Consider the following 7,616-nt stretch of genomic DNA (forward strand, 5'->3'; position numbering starts at 1 on the left):
AGAGAGAGAGAGAGACAGAGACAGAGAGAGACAGAGAGATCTCCAAGCACTCCTGCAACAGATGCAGAAACTTGTGCAACACTGGGGGTTCTGTCTCAGGGCTGCTGGCAGTTTTAACAGGGATCACAAGTGGAAAAGCTCATTTACAACGGTGAGGGCTATCTCCTCTGAGCCTCTAGCTACCCTGAGGGCACACAGTACGTTCAGTCCAGGACATTGTCTGTCATCTCGCAAAATTGTTCTCCTGGCTTCCATTATTAACTGAAAGCCCTCTGCACGTCATCCCACATAGCTCGCAGCCACAGGCCGCTCTGAGGAAACCCAGAAAGCCTCTGAGGTCAGCAGAACTGCTCAGTCCGAGAGAATGCAAGCTCGGAGGCAGGAGGCCCTCAGCTTGTCAACACTCCAACAGGTCTCCCGGCCAGTATCTGGAAGGAAGCGGCGGCGGGCAGGCAGTGGCCCGCCAGGAGACCGAGCACCACAGCCACCTCATCAAAGGCCAGCCCTGCCGCGCCGTCAGGCCGCAGACCACGCCCCCGCGCTCGGCGCACCGCCCCGCGAGCGGGCCGGGCCCGGACGCCGCGCTTCCTTCCGCAGGCCCTCGGCCGAGGCCCCCGCCCCGCCCCCGCCCGCGCCGCCTGCCCCGCCTCTCGCGGCCAGAGTTCCAAGAGAACGCCGGGGCCCCCCGACCCGCGCCCGCAGAATTCCGGGCCGCCGCGGCCACGCCGGAAACACCAGGAGGGCGGGCGGCGCCCTGGAGCCAAGGTGGCCCCTCAGCTGCGACGGGCCGGGCTAGGTCGGGCCTGACTCCGGAGAGAGCAGGGCCGCCCGACAGCACCCGCCGGCCGCGTCCCGCCGGCCCGCGGCTCGGAGTGATCCTGCCGCCCTTCCGCGAGCCCCTCCCTCCAGGACCTCTTTCTCCGGAGCTCACCTCCCGACTCCGCGCCCGCAGCCTGCGCTTCAGCTCCAGCTCGGGTTCCGGGGCCTCGGATCGCAGCGACTCCCTCACAGCTGCGCTCCTCAGCGCAACCGAACTGCGGGCCCCGCCCTCGCGGCGTCCGGACCAACAGTGGGCGGTGCCGCACCGCCGCCAGGTTTCCATTGGACAGGGCAGCTGGGGGCGGTTCCCACAGACCGGCGCTCTCAGGGCAGTCTCCTGCCGCGTCTCCTCCCTTTGCAGGGCTCCGGCGGACAGCCTGCCAGCGTTGTCTTCATGTCTTTCTGTCCATCCTCCGCCCAGTCGAGGTGCCCCCAAGTAATTCTGCCGGACGAAAGGAAGGCCTTCTCTCTCTTCTTGAAAGCGCCATGATAGTCTAATCTTCAGAAAAGACAAAAGGAACGGAAGACGCAGCCTCAATCCTAGCGACGAACCCACCCACATTCCCCATTTGGGAAAGAGACAGTGCACCGGTCATCAAATTTTCGGAAAGCTTTTAGAAAACTAATAGTTGCTTATTTGCATAACATTATTTACCTAAACATAACCTGATTCGACCCTCATAAGGAAGAACTCATTGAAATTATCCAGTGATAGTTGGCAAATGCGAAAACGAAACAAAACAGAGTTACTCATTTAAGTTGACATGAGCCCAAAACAGAATCTGAAGTAAGAAGATCCATCAAAACTGTCCTTGAAAAGGTATTTAGAAAGAACTTACATTGGCTGTGAGCTAATGTAAAGAAATTACAGTAGATTCTGGGTAAGCCATTGATTTTGGAAATTTAAAGGCAGAATTTAAGAGATGAAAATTCATGCTACCATTATACATGTATTATCAAGGAAGAAGGATGAATCATCTGAATCTGAGAATGTCACAATCACCAATTTTACTGTCCTTAAAGGAATTAATTAATCCTAGTTCACGGGTTCAGACGGAAATCCTGTAGTGACTCGTTTTTTTCTCATCTCTTCACTTTAAAATGCTTGCTTTAAAAATTGAAATTTCAACAAGCATGCCATGCAGATCTCTGTGAATTCGAGGCCAACCAGGGCTACATAGTAGGACCCTGTCTCAAAAACAACAAACATTTTTCACCCAGCATAGTGGTGCATACCTATAATCCTATCACTCAGTAGGCTAATGCCACAAGTTCACGGTCAGCACTAGCAACAGCGCAACACTGTGTCAAGACAAAATAGAGTTCTGGTGTTGGATTAAAAGATGCACTTACTTAAAATGTATAACACGCCATTTCAAAGTTTGTTCTAGTCTCAAAGAGAAGGATGCTCATCCTCTCCAGATTAGCCTTTTGGCCTCCTGGGCACCAAAGCAACAGGAACTCCTGAACCATGGCAAGCATTCATCACATATTTGTTGATGCTACTTGAGTTCCCATTGTCTTCTGTCAACACTATCAGCCTTTGCATTTCAACTAGCTGTTTCAAATGTGCATAGAGGGTCCTTTGGCAACCTCATTTTCAGACATTCTCTCGTGTACATAAAATGGTCAACTGCTGCCTACATTTTTACCACTTCACTTGTGTTTCCTGCATTCTGGAGGCAGAGGCAGGTGGGTATCTGTGCACTTGCAGCCAGCCTGGTCTACAGAACAAGTTCCAGGACGGCAAAGGCTACAAAAAGAAACCCTGTCTTGGAAAAACCAAAAACAAACAAAAAAGCAATAAATGCTTATTGTAAAAACTCAGAAATTAGCTTGGCTGTGGCCCATGCCTTTAAACCTAGGACTCAGGAGGCAGAGGTAGGAGGATCTCTGAGTTCAAGACCAGCCTGGTCAATAGAGTGACTTCTAGGACAGCCAGGTCTACAAAGAGAAACCATGTCTTAGAAAAACAAAACAAAAGCAGAAAAGAAATTGATATGGAGACAGGACCTAGCAATCAAGAGCTCTCGTAGATAACCCTGGTTTGGTTGCCAGCACCTACAATGACAGCTCACAATTATCTGTAGCTCCAGTCTGAGAAAATCTGGCACCCTCTTTTGGCCTCCATGGAACCTAGGCCGGCATATGGTGCGCACACCTACCCATAAGCAAATACTCTAAGCATTATAAGCATTAAAATAAAATTTTTGAGCTAGGTGTGGTGGCTCTTGCTAATAATCTCAGCACTCAGGAGCCAGACACAGGAGGATGAGTTAGTTAGCTCTACCTAGTTTGCAGCACTAGCTCCAGAACTGTCAGGGCTTCCAGGGAAACACTGTCTCAATAATATAATAACCAAATAAATAAATCTTTGTTTAAAGCCACTAAAAAACAGGAGACTCAAAATATTTCAGTATAAAATATATATATATATATATATATATATATACACATATATACATATATACATATATACATATATACATATATACACACACACACACACACACACAGTAACTTCTATGAACCAGGCACTGTTTTTTTTTAAGTTTTATTTAGTGTGTGTATGTGTGTGTGTCTGTCTGTCTGTCTGTCTGTCCAGTAAGCATGTTGCTGGTCCTCAGACAGTTTTAATGAGCTTGTGTTAATTTAATACCCATAATAATCACATACTTATTAACAATTATTTTGGAGGCCCCTTATAATTAAGATTTTCCTTTTGAGCCAGACATGGTAACACATGTCTTTAATGCCAGCACTTGGTAAGCAGAGTCAGACAGATCTCTCTGAGTTCAGGACAGCCAGGGCTGTTACACAGAGAAGCCCTGTCTCCAAAAACAAAAACAAAATAAAAAATATTTTGTTTCTTTGTTTTTGAGACAGTACTCTCTATGTAGCCCTGGAGATGTCCTTGAACTCACTATATAGACAAGGCTGGTCTCAACCTCAGCGATCCACCTGCTTCTGCCTCCAGAGAGCTGGATTAGAGAGTTACACCATCACATCTGGCTGCAGGATGTAGTCTTGGTCACTAAATCATCTCTCCAATCCCCATACCATACTTCCTATAAAACTTTTATTTTACTTTATCAATAAAATATTACCTTCGTCGGGCAGTGGTGGCACACGCCTTTAATCCCAGCACTTGGGAGGCAGAGGCAGGCGGATTTCTGAGTTTGAGAGTTCGAGGCTAGCCTGGTCTACAGAGTGAGTTCCAGGACAGCCAGGGCTACACAGAGAAACCCTGTCTTGAAAAACAAAAAAAAATAAATAAATAAATAAAAAATAAAGTATTACCTTTCCCAAATGTATCCATATTTAATTGATAGCTACTATTGGACAATGGAATGAATTCCAATATTCACAACTGTAATATTAGTTAATAGTATTTTGTTGTATCTTGCCTGTTTGTAGAATGATTAATTGAAGAAATAAATACAGGTATTGCATTGATGTGTTAGATTTTATAGAAAAGCTTTATTAGGACTCAAGGTTCTGCTAGCTGGGCACAGAAACTAGATGGCTGGGTGATAAAGTAGAAGAACATGTACGAAATATCCACTTATGCCTGTTTGAACTTTATGCCATTTATATATTTGTATTTATGAAATGGCATAGGACAGGCTCACTAGTAAAACACTTGCCTTAACATGTGTAAGACTGTGTGTTTGATCTCTATAAGAAAAAAGGAGGGAGGGAGGAAGGCAAGGAAGGAGGGAAGGAGGTGGAAAGAAAGAGTGGAAGAAAACATGGGTGGGGAGAAAGGAACTAGTTAACAAAGGAGCCCTTTGCTGAATGATTAGAGGTTGCATAGCAGATCAGACATAAGTCCATGCTAACACCCTGGGTTCAAGTCCCAGCACAAAAATAAAAACTTAATGTGTACAACACATTTGTTTTTGTTTGACAGAGGCTTCCCATGTAGACCAGACTGGCTTGGAACACACAGAGATCCACCTGCCTATTCTTCCCAAGAGCTAGAGTGAAAGGTGTATGTCACCATGTCAAGACTGGGCTCGAACTTCCTATTTTCATACCTCAGCCTCCCAAGTGCTGGTATTACAGCCCATTCCAGCCTCAGCTGGATGTTCTGCTACGTGTGTTTATAATCACCTCAATCATGCTATTTGGATCATCCATCACCTTACATAGTTCGTGTGTGTGTGTGTGTGTGTGTGTGTGTGTGTGTGTGTATGTGTATGTGTGTGTGTGCATGTAGGACCACTTAAAATCTACTCTTATTAGGTGGGTAAGGAGGTGGAGATGATCTAGGAGGAGTTGGTGGAAGAAAAAGAATATGATCAAAATATTTAAAAACTTTTTTTTTTTTTTTTTGGTTTTTCGAGACAGGGTTTCTCTGTGTAGCCCTGGCTGTCCTGGAACTCACTCGGTAGACCAGGCTGCCCTCGAACTCAGAAATCTGCCTGCTGCTGCCTCCCAAGTGCTGGGATTAAAGGCATGCGCCACCACCGCCCGGCTATATAAAAACATTTAACCAAATGTGATAAAATAAATATAATAAAAATGAAGCAAAAACTATCATATTGAAGTTGGACACAGCAACCCAACAGAAAAAAAGAATCCCAAGAGCAAGCCCAAGAGTCAGAGACCACTGGTTCCCACAGTCAGGAGTCCTACAGAAACACTAAGATAATAGCTATAATACACACGCAGAGGACCTGGTGCAGGCCCATGTAGGCCCTGTGGGTGCTGCTGCAGTCACTGTGAGCTCAGATGTGCTTGGCCTAGTTGACCTAGAGGAACTTACTCTCCTGGTGTCCTCCATCCCCTCTGGCTCTTGTAGTCTCTAAAGGGAGAGATTTCATGGAGACCTCTCATAATTTACTCTCTCTGCTGTGGTCCTCTGCCTCTGTTTCTGTGTGTTACTACTGGAGGAAGCCTCTCTGACAACGACCTGACTAGGCGCTGATCTACGAGTATAGCAGAATATCATTAGGAGAAAGGTAAAGCTTTTTTAAAACAGTATTTCTCTGTGTAACAGCCCTGGCTGTCCTGGAACTTGCTTTGTTGACAGGCTGGCCGCCAACTCCCAGAGATCTTCCTGCCTCTGCCTCCTGAATGTGGGGATTAAAGGCCTGCACCACTATGACTGGCAAGTCTCTGGTTCTTGATTACCCAAGCAGTGTTGGGTGTGGATTCCTTCTTGTGGAGGGGGACTTAGGTCAAATCAGACATTGGTTGGCTACTCACACAACTTCTGTGCCACTATTGCCCTAGCATGGTTTGCAGGCAGGACAGATTGTAGGTAAAGATTTTGCAGTTGGGTTAGTGTCTACATGTGTCTTAAGCTTGCAGAGTACTTTCTGCAGTACTTCCGAAGTATACCAAAGACATTTTTTTTTCTTTTTTGGTTTTTCGAGACAGGGTTTCTCTGTGTAGCCCTGGCTGTCCTGGAACTCACTCTGTAGACCAGGCTGGACTCGAACTCAGAAATCCGCCTGCCTCTGCCTCCCAAGTGCTGGGATTAAAGGCGTGCGCCACCACTGCCCAGCCCAAAGACATTTCACTAGGGTGATGGCTTCGTGTAGGTACCACCAACTTCTCTGTGTTCAATGAGTTCAATGGGACCCCACTCTCAGTTTATAGAGAGCAACCCTTTTTTTTCGCAACAGCCTGGGTTGTTTGAGTATTTTCATGGGACCTCCTTGGCCAGTGACTCAGCTGAATGCAAATCAGTCCTTCCAGTGTAAACCCTTCTTGGCAACAAGAGATGGCCTGTTGAGAATCCATATCCCCCATTACTAGGAGTCCTCATTGGGATCACTTTCATAGATTCCAGGCAGTTTCCCATGCACTAGATTTTCACCCCATCCCACCAGCCTGCCAATTCCAACCTTCTTTGCCCGCACTCTTCAACCTGATCCTTGTGTCCTTCCCATTCCAATCCCCATCCACTCCAAGTCTGCCCATAAAATCTATTCTATTTCTCCCTCTCAGGGGGATCCAAGTGTTCCCCCTAGTCTGTCCACTTTACCTAACTTCTCTGGGTCTACAAATTGTCTGTAGACCAAGATAACAGCTTAGTTATCTTTTATGTAAGGGCTAATATTTACATAACATATTTGTCTTTCCGGGTCGGGATACCTCACTCAGGATTTTTCTTCCTAGTTCCATATAATCAGATGCCTGCAAGTATCATGATGTCATTTTTTAACAGCTGAGTAATACTCCATTGTGTAAATGTACCACATTTTCTTTATCCATTCTTCTGTTGAGGGACATCTAGATTGTTTCCAGTTTCTGGCTATTATGAATAAAGCCACAATGAAAATAGTTGAGCATGTGTCCTTGTAGTAGGTTGGAGTGTCCTTTGGGTATATGCCAAAGAAAGATATAACTGGATCCTAAGGTAGATTGAATTCCCAACTTTCTGAGGAACCTCCATATTGATTTCCATAGTGATTGTACAAGTTTGTACTCCCACCAGCAATGAAAGAGTGTTCCCCTTGCTCCATATCCTGGTCAACATGAGCTGTCTGTCACTTATAAGTTAGCCATTATGACAGGTGTAAGATGGATTCTCAAAGTAGTTTTGATTTGCATTTCCCCAATGGCCAAAGATATTGAACATCAAATGTTCCTTAGGCAATTGAGTTTTCTCTGTTGAGAATTCTGTTTAGATCTGTACATTTTTAAATTGGATTATTGGGAACTTTTGATATCTAGTTTCTTGAGTTCTTTATATATTTTGGACATCAGTCCTCTAGGATGTGGAGTTGGTTAAAAAGTCTTTTCCCATTCTGAAGGCTGCCTCTTTGTCTAATTGACATGCC

The 7,616-nt window shown here is 45.7% G+C and overlaps 1 protein-coding gene across 1 annotated transcript in view; it reads right to left on the bottom strand.

Annotated features, from left to right (window-relative positions):
- Nucleotides 1–1,031, bottom strand: part of Nrbp1 (nuclear receptor binding protein 1) — an 11,388-nt gene extending 10,357 nt beyond the window's left edge. The window contains exon 1 of the mRNA XM_028782815.1: nt 932–1,031. The gene's annotated coding sequence lies outside the window, so the exon portion shown is untranslated. The remainder of the gene's footprint in view (nt 1–931) is intronic.
- Nucleotides 1,032–7,616: the final 6,585 nt, after the last annotated feature.

This window comes from Grammomys surdaster, unplaced genomic scaffold, assembly GCF_004785775.1.
Source record: "Grammomys surdaster isolate TR1022 unplaced genomic scaffold, NIH_TR_1.0 885, whole genome shotgun sequence".
Lineage (NCBI taxonomy): Eukaryota > Metazoa > Chordata > Mammalia > Rodentia > Muridae > Grammomys > Grammomys surdaster.